The 19963-nt window shown below is 35.3% G+C and overlaps 1 long non-coding RNA gene across 6 annotated transcripts in view; it reads left to right on the top strand.

Moving 5' to 3' along the window:
* LOC141375370 (uncharacterized) overlaps positions 1–19963 on the top strand; it is a 33901-nt gene that overhangs the window by 1480 nt on the left and 12458 nt on the right. The window contains exons 2-6 of one of the 6 annotated variants that reach the window (XR_015495723.1): positions 1991–2107; positions 12102–12260; positions 12932–13083; positions 13495–13578; positions 13749–15368. This is a non-coding gene — a long non-coding RNA (uncharacterized LOC141375370). Of the gene's footprint in view, positions 1–1990; positions 2108–12101; positions 12261–12931; positions 13084–13368; positions 13665–13748; positions 15369–19963 lie in introns of those variants that run through there. The other 5 variants (XR_015495720.1, XR_015495722.1, XR_015495721.1 and 2 more) reach the window with 5 other exon arrangements.

The following is a 19963-nucleotide window of genomic DNA, read 5'->3' as shown; positions in this document are numbered from 1 at the left end:
GTGTGGGGTAAAGCACCGTTGTCTTGTGGCTGCTGTTGCATTATCCAGGTTGATGCTGCACACTGGTGGTGTTGTGTAGAGATCCCCCCACATTATTGTAAAGACATTTATGTATATTGCAATGCTTTATAAATGCACTATATAAATCTACATTAGATTATATTACTTTATATTATTCATCCCTAATGGAAGGATCTGGAACAAAAGGGTTAAAAATAGGGTAGGGTCCAAGTGATGCGTTCAAACCTCTTCGGTCGTGCAGGACAATATTATTTGTCAAACCAGCAGTCACTCAATTAGAGCCGGTATCATGGTGTTCTTATTCAAATTGTAGCACTACCGTGTTGAAAAACTGTAATACTTTATTTTTTTAGTTATCTTAGATCAAGCTTAAACATACTCATTCCAATTTTGGTGATAATAACTTAGGCATTTGACGATAACCGTTTTCAAGGAATACCGCGGTTTGGAAAAGTCAAGTGTTTAAAATCGCCAAAACTCTCTGTAATACCGTTCCAACAGTATGTATAATATATATATTTTTTTTATTTTGTTTTTTTAGGACAACAGTATCTTCAGCAAAGAAAATATCCAAAGATGCCGTTTTAAATTGTAAAGAAATTTGTGTTGTTGAAACTAATAAAGACAGCAGAAGTCAATGATTCATTTTAATTATTTAGCCTGACATGTTTACAGTTACAAAGTATTATAAATCTTTTAAAATATAAAATCTATTGTTTTCAAAGAGAAAAAAAAGTTTTGTTTTTTACCCAGACATTTAAAATATATATATATACTTTAGAGCAGTAAAATCACAATACCGTGATATTTTTATCCAAGCCCATGCCTAATCTCATTCTGTTTTAGACAAGGGAGATTTTTGCAAAAGCGTCTCCTCCCCCTTCAGACAATCGGCCTAACAAATTTAAGTTCTATGCTTGAACCCCCAATAAAACATAAAATAATTTAAATCACCAAAGAGGTTTTGACCTGCTGCAAATACAACCTGAAGTATAAGTTTCCTCCACTAGAGGCCAGGCAGAGACCACAGCTGTGCTGTGACATTAGTCAAGAGCTCATCATACTGAATATTTCTCCCTGATGGTGGCTATAGCTTCAATAATAACCAATTTGAGGGTGAGTGAAACACAGTACCTTCTCACTTTCCACCAAAGCCATCTCCTTCATGGAGACACTAATATTAAACATATATTATTAGCATTTTAATGTCTAAGGATAACACAAAGATATATTATTATAATATCAATATTCCGGGGGGATATAACTCAGTGGCTTGAAATATAAGCATTTTTTTATAAAAAGATCATGTCTTGCTTAGCATGTAGGGATACTCTCTTTCCTGATTCGGTATGTCTGAAGGCCACAAGCTTAAGTTGCCCCACTATTTAGTGTGCTATAGTCTCACCACAAAATGGAGTGGTAAGAAAACCCTTTCGTCTGAGGAGTGAGGAATTTATTTGCACTGACAGGAAAAATGGGACTTTCTATGAGGCTGTATAAAAATGACAATCGAGAGTGATGCAGCCACCCACAAACACGCAAAGCTGCACACATGCATGTGTCTCACATGTATGCCTTTCTGAATTTGGTCTTTTATGTAGATGTCTGTTTTCTCAGAATAATCATCTCTGCATTATCAGTCAAAAGCACATATCAGCTCAAAAGGAGTTGATCATCTATGTCAGGCCTCATTTACCCAATATCCAAGTGTGGCACCATCAAGATTAATGATGTTTTATTGAAGTCATAGTGAGCTTCTTTTTGTGGGCCACATGTCATTCAGAAGCTGTACTATCTGCATATTTTTCATAAGAATGCTTGAATTCACTTTGGTGAATCAATATGAATTGACACAGTCAGTACAGTAGATAAATCACTCCATAGAGCTCAAAGATGATCCCATTTGGGAATTTGAACAGCTTTGTGTCTCTTCCATGATTCAGTAATTTATGCTTTTGTTATTCTTCAGCATGGTCGGGTTTTGGCTCACCATTAATATGGTCTCAACTCTGAAGAAGATTGCTTGAGATTTGAGGAGCTGTGTGTGGGATTTACTGCTGGTATTGACATCAACAGATTATTTATGGTAAGAATGTACACATCAAATTTGTAGACAAACTCGATTGCAATTTTGGCACATTGCAGCAAGTCATGTATTTTTGAAATTGATTTGGGAAAAGATACTGTGAGCGGTTAAGAAAGCTGTCTCTCTCTGGGATTACATTAATGATGGTTAGGCCCAGACAACAAATCTAAATTCATATATAAACAGTATTTAATACTTATAAGCTATAAAATAGGGTAATGGATTTTAGATATTTTGTAGGAGATGTCATTGTAAGATGATGTGTTGTTAAGGACATCATGGCCCCAAAAGTGAATGTTGCATTTTAATTCTGGCTATTTTTAATTGAAATATTTCACAATACACTGAAATGAATGAGATGATTCAACTGAAAAATCTACCTTCTGCCACTTTTCCAAATGACCAACTAGAAGTCAAGTTAATATTTGTTACTCTTACAACTGCGTTCGACGACAAGACTTTTGTCAAGTAGTGCATATGACCCTGGACAAAAAAAGCAGTCTTTAAGTCGCACAGGTATATTTTTGACAATAGCAAACTTTTATAATTTTGTCTTTTACACCAAAGATCTTTAGATTATGCATATCATCTTCTGTGAAGGTTTTAAATACATACTTTAAATACATCAAAACGTAAAATGTAACGCCAGACACTTTATTTTCACAACTTTAAAGGAGATTTTCCTTGGATTTCCTTGGATTTTTTTTAACTCTCAGATTCCAGATTTTCAAATAGCAGCTGTATCTCAGCCAAACATACATCAATGAAAGGCTTATTTATTCTGCTTTCAGGTGATGTATGAATCTCAATATTAAAATATTTTACTTTTGACTGGTTTTGTGATCCAGGATCGCACGTTTATTTTTGACTTTCTATCAAAAATTCCATACTGGTAAGCATAAGAGAATATTTTAATACATTCAAAATCGTAACAACTCTATGCTATTGAATTGAAAAAATTATATTTATGGGCTATAAACATATTTACTATATGTTGATAAGACAGTAGGCTATAACTCTTAAAAAGAAAGTGGGTCTTTAAAGAACAGTTCACTGGAAGGATCTTTGGGGAAACAAAACTTATTCTTCTATAGCATCTGTTGAAACCTTTTCTTCTAAGGGTGTTCATAGACAAACAGACGACAACGACAAATTAGAAATAAAAATAAGACCAGGAAATGACACAAGCCAACTTAAAGACTATTGTAGGCTACATTTTTCTATACCATACAAAAATCTCATAAATCATAACATAGCCTACAATAATATCAAAATCATCTATTTTCACAAAAGTTATTTTGAGATCAAACAGCAACTGTTGGACACAGAACAACTAAAGCCAAACTTCATTAGTCCTTCTCCTTTCTCACTGTTATCTCATCTTCTCTAATGTTAGCCGACGGGTGAGATTTGCAGCCTGGAAGACTGAAAAGAAAGATAATTGCATCCATGGCTGCCGTCGCCGCCATGTTATTTCATTTGCGTGTGAGGTCCCAGAGAACATTTAAATCTGTCGTAGTCAGGAGTGGGAGAGATGGCAGCAAAAGACACAAACAAATGGTAAGCGTTTGGATTGTGAAAGGATCCCAGCCACATGAAAGAGCACAATTACTGGTCTCTCTGCACAGTTGATGAGCCCAGAGAAAAAAAAAAGTCAAGTGAAAGCTGTGGTGGAAGAAAAAAAAAAAAAAGCGAAGAGAAATGCAAAGACGTTGAAGCCACTCCTAGCAAGCGTCTTGCAAGTATCACTTGATGATGGCCCACAAATCTCAAGCAGCCTAGTGACATATGGAGCTACAAACAGACTGATTCTGAGCCAGAAGCAGCATCCCAGACACCGAGAGTTATGATGCCAATCAGCACTGTGTCCAAAAATGTTTGCTTCATGCTTCAAATGGGAGACAAGAGAAGGAGAATGACACAGACACTGTAGTGAGTTCTAAAAATTGGGAGTTTACTCAAAGAATCATAAACCTATCCTCTGTTTTGATTGCGCTGATGATTGTCAGTGTTGCCAGCAGGCCTACAATTGTGTCCACCTGTTATCATAGGGTTTCTCAGCGTGTCCTTGAAAACACTGGCCTAAAATCAGAACGCTAAACAAACGCACAAGCCAAACATGGATTTGCTTGAATACAATAATCACTGGAGTTCATCAAACTAATATGCTGCCATGTGAGATCTGTTTTCATCTTAGCAACCTGAATGTAAACAGAAAAAGAAACCTCTAATAAACTGCATAAGAAGGTCTGGTTTCAATGCCTGCGCCATTCACCCAGTATCCCCTTAATCATATTAAAGACAGACATCTTGTAGTACCAGTCCTATTGCAGTATCCATTCATCCGCGATCACTGCTTTATTCAGTAGTTGTACACCTAGAGAAAACGGACAAACGTGATGATATGAAACAGAAGATGGCGCCAATCTCTCAAAATACCCCTTTAATTTGAAAGATTGTAAACAGATTGAAAAGGAGGTAAAACGAGCTATAGGAGAGTAAATACAGTAAAAATAAATACTGTATGACTTGAATATCTGATACATAGAAGGCAACTGTTGCATCAACGACTAAACATAAAGATATTTCGGTCCCACTTTATATTAAGTGGCCTTAACTAATATGTACTTACACAGGAATTAATAGTTTGTTACAATGTACTTATTGTGTAAATACATATTTACTGTGTACTTATGCTTGATTAATACATGTATGTAATTACATCTGTAATTAACTTTTGTATTTACATTTGTAAATACACTGTTGACCATCCCTTACACCTTAACCCACCCTTAAACCTACCCATGCCACCAAACCTGTCCATTACCCAACCTCTATCCCAACTCAAAAGCACCACAAGTGTTCACAAATACATTATTAACACAGTAGGTACATTATATTTATTTTTTGATGTAAGTAAATAGTAGTTAAGGCCACTTAATATAAAGTGGGACCGATAATTCTTATATCACTACAAAACGTCTGGAAAACTCCACCTTTTATTTATTGTATTTCTAATAATAATAATGTTTTTAGATACTTACTTTAAGCAAGGTATGGGCAAGATATGTAAATATCTAAACAGTTTTAAGATTTTCATTACTGCTGAGGAAATTGTGGACCTTACAGTCAAAATTAAGAACATTTATACATTTGGTGAAGATTTTTTTTATATTATTGTGTTCCATAAAATAAAACCTGTAACTCTGACAATAATAAAAACAAGTTAAGTATCAACAGAAGAAAAAGTAAATGACGCAAAAAGGAGTGAGAAAGTTACAGTGACTATTACAAATGTCAAGCAGCGGGTAACTTAACATAACCTGTCAGTCATGACCTGGAAAAGATTAATAATAACTTCTATTTATCAAACATATTGACTTCAGCAGGGCTGTGGTTTATTTTTAGCTGTGCTAAGATTCAGACCAGCAATGACATTGCAAAATGGTCTTTAGTACAAGTAAAAAAAAAAAAAAACAGTATTAAAAAAAATGTTAACAGTTTAAATTGCAATTTGTGCAGAATATTGCCAGTTAATTTGTGTGTTTCTTTTCCAATGAAAAGAGTTCCAATACACATACAATGCTCAATCATATGGCCAAATCAAGGTTTCAATGAACCACATATCAGTTCACAGTTTGTCTGTCTTAAGGAAACATTTTTCTTTATTATGAGTGGATACTCGCAGCTTGATCATACTGAGATGGCAGTTATTATGGCATTTTAACAGATTTTTTAACAGATGATTGCATTCATGCATTTAGGTATACTATTTTACTAACAAATTTCATCTGGCTCTTTTAAATACTTATGCACATAATTGTCTTCAATTTGATGCATTGAACTGTTAAAACAAAACATCATCCCTTTTCACATTTGCACTATTGTCTTCCAAACAGACACTTTTGACAAACACATTACTGTTTTTCATTTCTGAATAATCAGTGATTGATTAAATGAATGATTTGAAGTGTCACTCGTAAACTTGTTTTGTATATAAATCAAAGTTGTAATGAATTGGTTAAGTAAATGTTTCAATGACTCTCAGAATTAGTCCTGTGAATGATATTCAGTGTTCAATCATAAAAAAAATAATTTAGTTGTTTTCACGTCCAGGAGTGACAATTAGAGAATGAAACTGCAATCATACACAGTGCTCAGCATAAATAAGTATACCTCATTTTTAAAATGAATATTTTTATCCATTTCTCAGTGAATATATGTGATATATTTTGGTGCATTTGAACAAAACAGATTTATCAAACATATAAATTTATTCAAATAATATTTTACTAACCGAACATCTTTAGAAATAGAAAGATAATACATTTAAATTCAAGAGAAATACTGCAAAAAATACAAACTATAAAACTTTAAATATATGTACCATTTTTATTTAATATTTCCCCTAACATATAAATTTGGGTGTATACATTTTGGACTATTATTGTTATTGTAATAAGTTATTGTGTTAGATTAACTCCAGAGGTAACACTTTAGTTTAGGTCATATTTATTACCTGCCTTTTATTAAGATATTAACTGTTCATTAGTATTCAAAAGGTACAATCTTCTTCTGTATCCTAATCCTACCCAAAACTAAAACCCAGCTTCCACCTTAATAACTTTTAATAAACAGCTAATATAGTTATAACTATGTTAAATTAAGGGGTCTGTGAGGGGTGTACTTATATATGCTGAGCACTGTATTCTCCTTAATATTACAATGGTTGAAATAGCACGTTCTGCAAAATTACATACTGCCTTGAGTAGGTATCTATTTTTAAGTAAATACCAAGCAACTTGTACCATGCGACAACAGTATCACCTGACCACAGCAAATTAGTTTAGATGCTTTGTTTAGACATAGCATTGACACCGAAATACAGGATATGAACTTCTCCAAAAGGCAAGAACATGTTGACATCTCGAAATTATGGTAATATTGGCATGGCATGAACACAGCATGAAGGTAATTTGAAAATACAAAATTTGTCATGTTGTCATTATTGTCAACTAACAATGGCAGTTACATAACTTCAATGCCCTTCTAAAACCCTCAGGCCTGTAGCCGGGGGATTCGGGTGTTTTGAAAGACCCACCCCTCACTGACAAAGGTGCAGAATTTGTCCTGTATTTGAGCTCATTTGTTCTATTCTGACTGCTAGGCCATCATTCATTCATTCAGTTATTCATTCATTTTCTTTTCGGCTTTAGTTTCTTTATTAATCCAGGGGACGCCACAGCGGAAAGAACCGCCAACTTATCCAGCACATGTTTTACTCAGCGGATGCCCTTCCAGCCACAACCCATCTCTGGGAAACATCCATTCACATTCTACACTGCGTCGCCACTATGCCATTATAAATAGTGGAAAAACTTTTATTCTAAATCTGGAACCTTATTCTTGAAACCAAATATGACCAATAAAAAAGTGTGAAGCACCAAAGGCAACCAATATTAAAATGAATTTGAATTCTATTTTGGCTATAATTGTTATGCATTAATTTTTATTTGAACTTTTTTTGGTTATGATAATCTATTTCAGCTAAAATAAGGCTTAAAATGTCACTAAAATGCATTATTTATTTATCATAATTTAAAAGTAGCCTAAATGAGGCAAAAAGATCCACTTTTTGAAAAAAAAAAAAAATATATATATATATATATATATATATATATATATATATATATATATATATATATATATATATATATATATATATATATATATATATATATATATATATAGAACAACCTCTTTCAAGAGGCTGGCTACGGGCCTGACCCTGCCTACTATTTTATGGTGTTTGTACATACTTGTTGTCACATACAGTTTTTTTAGATATGCAAGTGATTTCAGATGAAGTTTAGTCGCAGATATAGTAAAAGTACTACACTATTTATTTAGTTTCTGCAAAGAAGCTGAGATTAAAAAATGGATCTTTTCCAATCTGTGATCCAGCTTTACCATATGTTGTAGTAAATGGTACATGTTAGCATTAATAGTGATGTAAATCAAGACCTTAAATTCACAATGTAATTTATAATTACTAGAATCAGCATGGGGCAGCACGGTGGCGCAGTCAGTAAACTAATATTGAATAAACCATTATTGAATTATTCAATAAACTAAATTGGCAATAGTGTAGGAGTGTTTCCCAGCACTGGGGGTTCACGAGTTGGTGTTAGTGTACTCTTAGTGCTGGGTTGCAGCTGGAAGGACATCCACTGTGTAGAACATATGCCAATATATGAGTAATTAACAGTTCATTCCACTGTGGCGACCCCTGATAAATTAGGGACTAAGCTGAAGGAAAATGAATGAATGAATGAATGAATGAACAGAATCAGCCTGCTGCATATTGTCAGTGTCAGTCGGCATAGTGGAGTCTCGGTTTGTCATTGTTAAATCATGTTAATTTTGTACAGTATATTGCCTTGGCCTATTTACATGTATGGTGGTCTATCATTGTGCTGTGTTTACATCTGACGCAGGGTAACTTCTGAAGCGACATGCCCAAACAGTGGGAGAACAGCTCATTTGCATTTAAAGGCACAAAAGACCAAAAGACGGTTTACCAAAAATTGACATTCTTAACAGGGTATAATAAATTATCTGACAAGTATTTTGATGTGCATCTTCACAGACATGGACATGATTTAGAGACACATAAGACTTAATTACGAAACCGCAATGTCGAAAATGTAAATCGTAGCGGTCACTGAAGCTGATGCATTGCCCATACAGAACCTGTCAATTAGAGCACTGTAACTGTCATATAATTCAATATGAGCCCAATAAAATGTTAATTATTATCCATCTGAATAAATCAAGACTCATATTATCACACAGCCATGCCCTCTCCTTCATTGTTAGCCCAACTCAGAAAACACTCAGTGAGCACTGGCTGTCATTTAGGCTACAGTTCAGTGGCCTGAGCTTCAGGAGATCCATTCCTTTTCACACCTCGGCAGAGCTGTGGCTGTCTGCTCGCAGACTGAGGAAGAGGAGGGAGCCGACTGCGCCGTCCCGGGCCAAGCTCTTCTCTCAGATGTGGGCCGCTGAGTAATGGCCATACATCGTTCAGCACTCCTCTGCCTGCACATTCTGCCCGTATTAAAGACATGCCGTGGATTTATTGGTTGAAAAACCGCAGGGGCCCCACAAACACTTCAGCTGAAGCCTCACTCCTGCTGCACTGCAGACCAGTGCTGGAATCCACCAGATGCCCTTTTCCTCTTCATCCCTTCTCTTTCTCTCAACATCCCGCCATGTCTCACTCTCCTTTTCCATCTTTCCTCTTAGTCTGTCCACTTCACCCCCATTGACCTGCCATCCATCTGTGCCTGTCTCCATATCTGTGTACATCACTGGCAGTATGGCATGACTGGTTTCCACTATACTCATGCGCTATCTATTGCTTATCTGAATCTATAAAGCTGCTTTGTTCTCTCATATGTGAATTCAAGAACTAGTTTGTTCTGCAAAGAGATCACATTTGCTGGTCAAAGTGTCTTCAGAGTTACTTGGTTTGATTATTGTCTTAAAGTTGGCATGAAATCTGAATTTGCTCTTATTTTTATATTCATATAGTGCAAATTATAAAGGATGTATCTGTGCATTTTATATGCAGTGTGCAAATTATTTAGTAAATTATTTTCTTTAATCGAATAGCATACCCCCCTTTTATGGTCATATGGAATGCCTTTAAGATGGGGCCATTCGGCCATAATTTTGTCCATTCATCCCCCATTTTGTTAGCAATGATGACCAACGATCCAATCAGTTCTCAAAGTATGCATCGCCCTACATTTTTTTCTCATTTGAGGACGATCAATTGGATGCACAGTTTACTTTAGTTCAATATGTTGATGAACTTCAAACTGAAACGGAATACTGAGTAGGGGATGAGGCATTATTCTTATGCATCATTCCCTAATAGCAAACACACTGTAAAACCCAACAGTTAACTTTATCAGATGAAATGAGTGTAGTTAACTCAAAATATACTGAAAGTGAATTCTACTCATTTGAAAGGAGTTTTGAACTCAGTGTTGAGGGTAATGTGTTAATTAAATACCTCATAACTTCAACAACTTAAATGGAGTAAGTTCGCAGTACTCATATAGATTAGTTTTTTAACTCAAATGGTTTGTAGCAATCGGTTTCCTCAAACGGTTTGAGTTGACTTAACTTATTGGGTTTTACAGTACTCAGTTGGTTTGAGTTCTCTTCATTTACTGGGTTTTACTGTGCTCAAATTGCTTCATTTACTCAACTGGATTAAGTACACAGTTCTCATATGGATTAATTTTTTTAACTTAAATGGTTTGTTGCAATCGGTCTCCTCAAATGGTTTGAGTTACCTTAACTTTTTGGGTTTTACAGTAAAAGTGCTGTGGTTAAGAATATTGAGGCTGAAGCCATCAAATTGATGTCAACTGAGAAGGACCGCCACCCCAATCACAGAAGCAGCTGGTCAGACTTTGATTAAACATTACCAAAACCAACCTTTTTTTTCAGTGGATTAATTGTTCATCTATAGAAGAGGTAGGGAACCGTGTGGCTCATGACCAAAAATCGGTGGGTCTCCAGCTTTCTCTCTTCAATAATATTTTACTGTTTAAAAATTGTCAGTAAAAGTCAGTTTCTTATTAAAAAAATCCAATTACAATTTCATTTTTTATTGTATTTTTTTAAAATACAAAATTAATAAAAGCTCCGTTTACAATAAAAGAAAGTTTGACTTGTGCGTTGATGTGGATAAACTTGAATCGCAACACCAATAAATGGCAAACAACTTATTTTTTCTAATTACGCAAATTGTTTATTTTCATAACATTAGTAATATGCTTGTTGTTCTTTAAAACTAACCAAAATCAAAATGTTGCTGCATACATTGTTTTGAATCAGTTGAAGTAACTGTACAGTTTTATACTAGTAAAATGTTTAGTTTTTTTAAAACTTTGTTGCTTTTCAGAAAAAGTGAAGAGTTTATTTACCAGATATTCATTCATGAACTTGCTCAACATGTGATGCTTCATATTTTTTTTTAATTGTGCATGGACATACAGTAAATAAAGGTTTTGTTTAGACCTGTATTATATATAGTAAAGGAAGGATATTTTCACAGTATGTCTGATAATATTTTTTCTTCTAGAGTAAGTCATATTTGTTTTATTTTGGCTCGAATAAAAGCAGTTTTTCATTTTAAAAAGCCATTTTAAGGTCAAAATTATTAGCCCCTTTAAGCTATATATTTTTTCGATAGTCTATAGAACAAACCATCGTTATACAATGACTTGCCTAATTACCCTAACCTACCTAGTTAACCTAATTAACATAGTTAAGCCTTTAAATGTCACTTTAAGCTGTAAAGAAGTCTCTAAGACAAATATCTAGTAAAGTAATATTTACTGTCGTCATCATGACAAAGATCAAATAAATCAGTTATTAGAAATGAGTTATTAAAACAGAAATAGAGGTAAAAACAATCGGGGGGGCTAATAATTCAGGAGAGCTAATAATTCTGACTTCAACTGCATAAATACACCCCAATGGCTCTTTAAAAATATGCATTTGCCTAAAAAATCCGAAATGGCTCTTTGCTAAAAAAAAAAAAAAAAAAAAAAAGGTTTCCGACCCCTGATCTAAAGAATAAAAAACTGTAAATGTATAAACACTGTAAATTTATATTTCAAACAGACATCAGCACTGTGCTAATGACTTCAGATTCAGAGTATATTTTTACCTTATCCATTTGTACTGCCGTAACTAATGACAGCTTCCACCAGCATGCATTTGGAAAGCTTCAGCATCTAGTTAGTCTAACCATCCCAGATACCTCTTCTGTCTTTGAGGGTGCACTATTTATGACTTTGTAACTGTTCAGAGTGTCTATAACTGGTGTTTCTTTCTCATTGTCCAGCTCATCAATCTTGTTTTTGATAATGAGTAGACCAGTCTTACCTTGATCTTCTTGACTTTTCAGCTGATCACTTCTTATGCAGACTTTGATAAGCTCTGTGAGTTCAGCTTTGTTGTTCAACGGTGGAACTTCAAATGGCTTTGGATGTCTCAAGATAACAGTGGATGAAAAGCATGAGAAGCCACCATCTCTGCTGGAACTGAAGATTTGACCACATACAAGGCAGGTGACAATCACGATAAACCTTGAAGAACCATTTTCATGCAGGGCTCATGGTTTAACTTCATAGGTGTGGCACCAACATCCCGGATGAGCCCCCAAAATGTGAACAGCATCTGTAAAGAATATTGAGATCAAATTAGATTAGATTCTGCAGTATATTCTGGCCCTTAAAAACAATAAAACACATTTTTAATAATAACAATTAACAATGTTGCCTTACAAGTTATACGTTTTCTTTCATTATTTATATCATTCTTCATCATTATTATTCTTTCAATTCACAGCATTTAAATTTGACAATGAATATACATATGTAAGACATTCCAAACTACCTCCTTAACAATCTGAATAGTGAATACTGAACATGTTTATTGTTCAGCTAGTTCACCACACAGACAAAATAAGAGATGTGAAACATCAGTTTATTAGATACACCTGTCCAACTGCTTGTTAATGCAAATTTCTAATCAGCCAATCAAATGGGAGCAACTCAATGCATTTAGGCATGTAGATAAGGTCAGGATGATATGCTGCAGTTCAAACCGAGCATCAGAATGGGGAAGACAGGTGATTTAAATGATGGCATGGTTGTTGGTGACAGACAGGTCTGAAATACAGTCCGAGTATTTCAGAAACTGCTGATCTACTGTCATTTTCACACACATCTCTAGGGTTTACAGAGAATGGTCTGAAAAAGAGAAAATATCCAGTGAGCGGCAGTTCTGTGGGTGCAAATTGCTTAATGCCAGAGGTCTGAGGAGAATGGCCAGACTGGCATTTGGCATCAACAACATGAAATCATGGATTACTAATAAAGAGGCCGGTGAGTGTATGTTAACTTTGAACATTATTTAGTCTTGAAAATTCTCTTTTAACGTGACTTGCATAATCACTGATGATAATGAATCTCTCAAGTGTAAATATTGATAGATATAGATCCTTAAAAGCATGTTAAATATCTACAGAAAACAATGATTTAAACACTAGTGTTTTAAACATATTTGACCTTATCATGCAAACCTAATGCACCACCCACAAAACACATGTAAACCCAAGTAGCATTAGAAATATTACAACTGAAGCAATATAGTTATTTGTTCCTCTGTAGAATCTGTCTCCAGTCCGTCATCATATAAGTTTACAAACCATCATATCAATACCCAATCCAATCTCTGCACCAGCATTGCCTTCTGCAGATCTCTATGAATCTGTGTGAATGTCAGTGTGTGTCCAGATGTCAGTGCTTCCAGCTGTGGGGGTCACAACCACTCATAATGGCCATGGACATTCATCAGGACTCACATCCATCCATGCACAGGTTGAAACAAGCTAATGGTCAGATAGCTTTGTTAATGTTGCTGCCGCTCTTCTTGGTTCTTTATTACCTCGCCCTTTTCTTTCTATGTGAGGATGTTTACCCATATGGGAGAAAGGATCTGTATTTGGTGCCAAGACTGAAATCAAAGAGAGAAATATTCTTTTCCCCAGGAGGGACCAGAAAGAGAGACAGAACTGCAATTGAGAGAGAGTTTTGACTAGACGTCTGCTCGCCAGCTGCAGTGAATGCAGATCTGCTCTTCAACACTACTCAGGGGTCTTCCAACACCTCAACAATCTGGTCAGCTCTCTTGCCTTGGTGGGCCTGTTTGTCACCAGTATGGGCGTCCATGCATGTTGACTGCACGATTTAAATCAGAGCCATTTTCCATTTGCAGTTTAATGAAACGTCTTTGCTTGCAGCCATTATTCACAACATGTGTCATGTAAACTTCAATGACACTTTATTTCCTTGTAGTGCACACATGGCGAGATAACAGCCTGGGAGAGGGATGAAATGTATAACAAAGGCATTTCGATCTCTGAACAGGAACACCTATTTTATTAGAGATGGTTTCTGTGTTACTGTGGAAAATGTCGTTGAAGATTCTGAGCACCGTTTGGGACTTTTGATGTTCACTGCATAAAAAATCTCCAGGCATAAAAGAAAGTTCTACAGTGCTTTAAAAGTGCTCATCTCCATAAAGCTGTTACGGCACTGGAGTTTGCCAGATGAGTTGGCTGAGCGTGTTTTGTGTGTGTGTGTGAGTGAGTATAGTCCCCCATGTGCCCTGCACTCTTCATCCACAGCTCTTGGCTGCATACTTTCCACTGGCAGTAAAAGTGGAGGGAATGACATTAAAGAAAGGAACACTTCATTGTAGAGCACATGATGAAAGCCTTGTTTTCTCACCAGTCACACTGACCCTGTGCATTTGTTGCATAAAACATTATGTACATCAACTGTTGCATTTACATTTAGTAGATGTTTTATGCAAAGACTAAAAGGGATGATTTACACAAAGAAATGAATTATTTTGTTGTTGTGTAACAAAACAGATCCTGTATATCGAGGCAACCTGTAACCTTCTTACTATGGAAGTCAATGGTTAAAAGTTTTCAACATTCTTAGATACATCTGCTGTGTTCAACAGAAGAAAGAAACTCAAACTGGTATGAAACAAGTCAAGGGTGCATAAATGATCAGAGAATTTTCATTTTTGGGTGACCTATCTTTTTAAAACGCATCAACAGAAAAAGTCAAAGCAACAAATGAAAATAGTATTTAAAGGGCACCTATTTTACCCCTTTTTCAAGATTTAGGATACAGCTTTTGTGTCTCCAGAATGTGTCTGTAAAGTTTCAGCTCAAAGCACTCATCAGATTGTTTATTATAGTTTTCAGAGTGTTGGATTTTCTGCTCTGAACACCATGTAGCTGTTTTTGTTGCCTGTGCTTTAATGTTCTCCCCGTCCACCATTCCCACATGCCTGTCAGAGTTTGCCTTAATCTCCGCCTCGGCTGCGTCTGATAAACAGCACGGTGACAGACACGAAGGAAGCAGATCTCACATACCGTTTGTGAGAAATACTACAGTAAGAGCTTTCCCAATGATTATTTGATGTATTTGTTGTGGAGTTGCAATGATGAGTCACACAAAATGCTGTTACAAAGTTCACGCTTCCACACAAACAAACAGGGCAAATGTGGCAGGATGTACAATAATATCCACTGTTGTATGGATATCCGTTATGTTAATGTACAAAATAAACCTGATTTAACGTCCACAAACCAAGATTGGAGTGTCTTCTTTTATAATTGTAATGACATGCGGCTGTGGTGATAAAAACGGTAAAATCACTGTAATTCATTACAAACATGCACTGTTTTAAAAACCTTTTAAACTTGTAAAACTCATTCTTGATCACATTTGATGATGATTGATGATCACAGAGTAAAGAACAGACCTTTTAATCCCAGCTGGTTTGTGCACATCTTGTCTTGTTGATATGATTATACGTGTTACTACAGAGACATGTTAATACGTGGCTGTCAATCAATTTGGTGCGCGGGGAAAGCACTTCTACGTCACGTTGATTGCCTCAAAATGGGAGAGATTTGGATCCTATTTTAACTTCAAGAAATAAAAAAAGAGACTTGTTATGTTTATATCTCTCCAATATGACTGTGGACACACTGTACCTGCACAAAGTCCTGTCCATACAGCATACAAAAGATCATTTTCATCATAGGTGCCCTTTGTATATAATATTACAATAACGATTTAGTCGATATGCAAAGTAAATCAGACAGGAAAGAGAGGTAGAATGTCATCAAATGAAATGAAAAGGCAGATTTCTGAATGACTGAATAAAATGAACCCTGAGGCTCTCCGATACAATATGGACATCTCACCCCCCTAAGAGAACTCTAAGACTCAAAACACTAGAGCACAGTTCCTGAGATACCTTGTCATGAGGCTTGACTAAAAGATTTGGTGGTTAACAGGGCTGGGCAAATAAGTTATATTATATCGAATCACAATTACATTTATGTCAAAAACAATGATAAGCTCTGGGCTTTTTTACTCTATACTGATCTAAGAGCCAATCACACAGCAGAAATATGCAACAATGGGAATCTAGAAGTATGTTGATATTAGAGATGCACCGACTTTTCAGCCACCAAATATTATCGCTCATTAAAAATAGGTTATGTTATTTAATGGACCCTCTGACTTTTGTGGCTTCAGTTATCGCTGGGATACTCTTTTAAATATGAAAACATTAACAACTGGGTCCCACTTTATATTAAGTGTCAATAACTACTATGTACTTACATCAAAAAAATAAATACAATGTACTTACTGTGTTAATAATGTATTTGATAACACTTGTGGTGCTTTTGAGTTGGAATAGAGGTAGGGTTATGGACAGGTTTGGTGGCATGGGTAGGTTTAAGGGTAGGTTAAGGTGTAAGGGATGGTCAACAGTGTATTTACAAATGTAAATACAAAAGTTAATTACAGATGTAATTACATACTTGTATTTAATCAAGCATGAGTTCACAGTAAATACATGTATTTACACAATAAGTACATTGTAACAAACTATTAATTCCTATGTAAGTTCATATTAGTTAAGGCCACTTAATATAAAGTGGGTCCAACAACTGATATTGAAATATATACTGTTATTGTTCAATTTGAAAAATAATTAATCAAGATAGCATTCTTCCCATTGTCCTAGTTTACAGTGTCATGAGTTACAGACAGGCCCAGAAATATTAAGATTGGAAGCTAGTTTTGCCAGTCTCATGTATTCAACAACACAGAGCAGGGCAGTCTCTGTAGTATGTCCACGTCTAAAGCTTGATTGGTTGCTTTCCAGATTGTTTTGTAGAACAAATTTCTAAACTTGATTGAACAGAACTTATACAGTCATTTTTTAATGAACGAAAGAAAGCTTGCCAGTCTAGTTTTCTAAATATGCTAAGATTAGAGCAGGTTTCTGAAGTAGTTGGGTTATTCAAGCCTGATAACAAATGGATTGATAATATGAGTAAGTCAAGTAGAAATAAATTGAAGAAGGTGATGGAAATGTATTTAAATTAGTAATAAAATGTAATAATAATATTATTTATTAATGTATGGTTTGGTGAGCATGTTTTCCAAACGTTAGAAACCCATTTTTAATGGTTCACTAAAAAAAGAAAAACATTGGATCAACTTAAATTATTTTAATTTGTTACATCTAAAAGAATGAGATTTTCAACTTAATATATTGCTTTAAATTAAGTTGAAAAAACTTAATTCCTTTAGGTGTAACAAGTTTCACTTTTTCCAGTAAATAAGTTGGCTAGATATTATTAAAAGAAAAGATCCAGTATGTATGTATACAGGTTTTATGTTGCAGGGGTGCATTAATCTGATGAAATACAGAAAAAGAGTAATAAAAACATCACCCAGAGGCTGACACATTGTAGGAGTTCAACTGTGGCATCTGTAGCACACATTATAAATGCTGGTTTGGTGAGCTACTGTACAGTTGTAGAGCTGATATACGCTGGTGACATGAGTCAGTAATGCACATGTACCTCACCCCACTACTCTCTACCACAACTCCCTCTGAGCTGCAGAGGCCTGTACTCACCCACTCACTCACTCACTGGTTCTGTCTATCAGTTAGTGCAGCGGATCTTCTTCCTTTGAAGCAGTCTCTCAGGACTGAGACTGAAAGAAAGCAGACTTCTTCTGTAAGGCTGTGAAGTTACAGCAGGAGTGAATTCATCTCCCCATGACCTAGAGAGAGTGAAAACATAATTGCATGCATGACTATTTAGCAGCTGCCCATCAAAATAGACAAAATGAAATATGATCTTTCTTTACTTGTGTAACTATTTAGTCAAATATTTTCTAGCTAGTATTAGGCAAACTTTTCAGCTGAGCTTTATAGTAATCGACAGAAGTGACAGAATTGACAGAATGACAAAAATAATAAATTATAAGCTGTTATACAGTAAAATATGCAAAAGAGCTACCAAACTTTTCTGAGATACCAAAAGACAATTGTAGTTTACATCAAAGAATAATGATACGATTTTCAAAATGTTGCATTTTCAGGCCTTCAGAACCATGTTGTGTAAACGAACAGCAAAAATAGATGAAAAACAAAAATTATTAGTCTTTATGCCCCTCAACTTACAGCTAAATACAAGCTGCATCACAAAATTAGCTGGTTACGCTTTATTAACTTTTGCATTTTTCTGGTTAAAAAATAATAATAATTAAAAACCAGAAGCCAAATTACTTGAACATATGATTGACTTAATCTGCAGAAAATGGTAAAATATATTTCAAAATTTAATTAAAATTAAAAGCTACACTTTAACGATAACAAGAAAGTGCATAGCAAAATTAGTACACTACTTTGCTGTTTTTAAATAAATACAAAACATTTAAAATATTTTAATACAATACACTACCTGACAAAAGTCTTGACATTGATCCCAGTTGTAAGAGCAACAATAACATGACTTCTAGTTAATCATTTGTAAAATGGCAGGAGGTAGATTTTTCTGATGCATCATCTGTTGAACTGCATCCCAATCATCCCAAATACTGCAGAAAACCTACTGAAACCGCATGAGCTCAAGATTCTCACAGAAATCAGTCAAGTTTGGTGAAGAAATAATAACTGTTTGAGGTTAAATTCAGTATGGGGGAGTGTAAAAAGATCTGCAGAGTGGATGGCAACATCAACAGCCTGAAGTATCAAGACATTTGTGTTGCCCATTACATTGCAAACCACAGGAGAGGGCAAATTCTTCAGCAGGATACTTCTTATACTTCAGACTCCACATAAAAGTTCCTGAAAGTAAAGAAGGTCAAGGTGCTCCAGAATTGGCCAGCTCAGTCACCAGACTGCCAGAATATTATTGAACATGTCTGGGGTAAGATGAAGGAGGAGGTACTGAAGATGAATCCAAAGAATCTTGATGAACTCTGGGAGTCCTGCAAGAACACTTTCTTTGCCACTCCAGAAGACTTATTAATAAGTTATTTAAATCATTACAGAGATGGATGGATGCAGTCCTCCAAGTTCATGGGAGTCATACACAATATTAATTGTTTTTACAATGCATTATGACTTTATATTCTATACTGTACAGTATTTCTGTTAATTGACAAGACTTTTGTCCAAGCAAAGTCAGACCTTACTGTCTTAATTAAATAATTAAAAATCAAGGCATGATCATATTTTATTTTGGTAAAATAAGCGTAATCTAGAGGCCTTTGTCTTTTAAATTAGCCAGTCCTGAAATCAAATGATCAACTAGAAGTCAAGTTATTATCTGTTGTTGCTAAAACTTGAATAGGTGACAAGACTTTTGTCAGATAGTGTACATCATATTAGTTCACCATAATATTTCAAAAAGAAACAGACTAAGACATGGAACTATGCTGAAGCAGCGGTGTGATTTCTACTAGTGTTTCAATACTTTTGTTGTTTAGAAGATGTCTTTCACTTCAAATGATTCAGAAAAGATCAAGACATGATTCTGACTGTTTTGTTTATTTATTGGACTAACTCATTGAAATGATTGCAACTTGAAGCAAGTGCAACCTTTGGCCTTGAATCCTGTTCTTGTGTAGCGTGACTGGCTGTAGTTTGGACTAAAATGCACTTGGCCCTCAGTCGTGGTGCGATATTGCATCTGCTCTGGGGGGGTTCACACCGAACAGCGCTTGTTGCTGTACTGAATTCACACAAACTTGATCTTATCTGCTGGTCTGAAACCTGAGATCACCAGTCAGTCTGCTAAAACAGAGCGAAGCACAGAGGGCATTCTGGGAACTCCAGGGACACTCTTTCTGGAGATGTCTA

This window comes from Danio rerio, chromosome 7 (assembly GCF_052040795.2).
Source record: "Danio rerio strain M-AB ecotype USA chromosome 7, GRCz13ab, whole genome shotgun sequence".
NCBI lineage: Eukaryota > Metazoa > Chordata > Actinopteri > Cypriniformes > Danionidae > Danio > Danio rerio.
Note: the sequence above shows the minus strand (reverse complement) of the source record. Positions and strands in the feature narration are given on the sequence as shown.